The sequence below is a fragment of the Sinocyclocheilus anshuiensis genome, unplaced genomic scaffold, assembly GCF_001515605.1.
Source record: "Sinocyclocheilus anshuiensis isolate Anshui unplaced genomic scaffold, SAMN03320099.WGS_v1.1 scaffold103, whole genome shotgun sequence".
In the NCBI taxonomy this organism is placed as follows: domain Eukaryota; kingdom Metazoa; phylum Chordata; class Actinopteri; order Cypriniformes; family Cyprinidae; genus Sinocyclocheilus; species Sinocyclocheilus anshuiensis.
In genome coordinates this window covers 573,502-575,492 of record NW_015548201.1, presented here as the reverse complement: position 1 = coordinate 575,492, position 1,991 = coordinate 573,502, and the positions used below count along the sequence as shown (strand labels likewise).

General features: G+C 33.5%; 1 protein-coding gene across 1 annotated transcript in view; it reads right to left on the bottom strand.

Annotated features, from left to right (window-relative positions):
* Positions 1-1,991, bottom strand: part of LOC107653302 (uncharacterized) — a 55,021-nt gene that overhangs the window by 1,715 nt on the left and 51,315 nt on the right. The gene's annotated exons all lie outside the window — the stretch shown is intronic.

Sequence of the window (1,991 nt, the reverse complement as noted above, 5' to 3'; positions counted from 1 at the left end):
GAAATATGTTGATGTATTCTCCTGTGTTGGCATAGGTTTAAATGATTTACGTTACAAATCAAGTGAGTATTCCCAGATGAACATTAAGCAACCCAAACTCACCGCATATACAGAGGAAGAGTTTAACCCCTTTACACATACAGTATTTACTGGTAAATTACCATTAAGACGTTTGGTTGAGAGTGAAAGCTGTGTTCCTCTCATACATTGGTAGGCGAACTCAAGAACTCGAACATGATATCAACAAGTCTTTTTAAATGTAGGACGACTATCTTTTTTTCCCGCAGCCAAAAAACTTAATCTCCAGAGCTGCTGTGAGAGTCACTTCACGAGAATTGTACTGTTTCATTTGAGAAAACTAGCATTATCATACTGTATACACACAGAAACTTCATGGCAACCTGTAAAAATAAAAGTACGGTTTAACATGTAACAGAAAAATATTACTCTTATATTACTTTTGTACAGTATAATGTACATCTTTAAATATTTATTATTATTTAAATATATATTAAAAATAAATATTACAACCAGATTAATCACTTAATTGTGATTAATTGAAAAAAATGTATACAATTATTAGCCTATTAAAAAATGTTTTAAAGGAATATTCCAGCTTTTCTATGTAAATATGACGCTAGATGGAAATCTTTGACCATTGCGCCTCGCAGCTTTTTCAATGTGTCGCGCTCCAGACCCAAGCTTCTTTTCCATTCATCAGCTGCGACTCTGCGCGCAATTGGATACTATTATGCACGTCTCGTGTTTATAAGAGCAAAAACTTCTGATTGGCTAGTAATGTTAGTTTGGTTGAGAGTGAAAGCTGTGTTCCTCTCATACATTGGTAGGCGAACTCAAGAACTCGAACATGATATCAACAAGTCTTTTTAAATGTAGGACGACTATCTTTTTTTCCCGCAGCCAAACGCCGGCACGGTGCCGGAGAACTTTAAGCCCTGCATATTATTGTAGCCCAGTTTGTGCTGATTACAGTGTTATCAGGCTTTAGCCATTTATATGTTTATAAGCAACTGAAAAAAAACACAAATATCAGGGCATGTCAAACCTTCCCCAGGGCCCCAAAACACCCTCAGACCCCAGAGGGTTAAGGACTGTAGCTTTTAGTTTTATTAAATTTTACTAGTTAATTTGTTTTAGGAATGGTGTAGGTTGGTTTTTGCAGCATTCGGTGTGAGACCTTTGGTAAGGCATGTGAGATTATATATATATATATATATATATATATTGTTATGGTCTATTGGCTCCCGATACAGTAGAGTAAAGATGTTAAATCATGACAAAAACAAGTCTTGCTACTGTATGTACATAGGCGGTGTTTTAATCATGCACAAAAAATTGCGTCGGTACTGAGAGAGACCCTGTGATGTGAGGTCACCCCTGCAACTCGTTCAAACAACACACAGGGCAAGCCGAAATGTTCTGAAGTGTGGTTACATGTACATCTTTAAATATTCAATTTTCTATCAAATTTAAATAAAACAATTAAATGATAAAAATAAATATTACAACTAGATTAATCACGTAATTGTAGAAAAAAAGAATACAATTATTAGCCTATTAAAAAATGTTTTAAAGGAATATTCACACAATTTTTCTTCCATGTATTAATTTCAATAGTAAAGCTCAGTTTGTTTGCCAATAAATAAAAGGGTTTAATTTTGATTTGATTTAAAATAAATAATTTAATGCCTTCATTTGATTTTCAGAAAAATTTTAACAAGAATTTCTGGGGAAAGAAAAAAAAGAAAGAAAGAAAGAAGAATAAATCAAAAGTAGCCACTGCCACTTAATTCGAATCGCGATACGAACTAGTGTCTGTGAATATTAAAGGGGCAGGGATCAACGCTAAGGATTTTTTTCTACTGGCCCTGCCACAAAAAAATAAATAGTTGCTGTTATCATTGTTTTTGATCTGTTATCTTGTATTCTAATAAATAAGCTTATATGACACCAATATTTTAGATACCAAT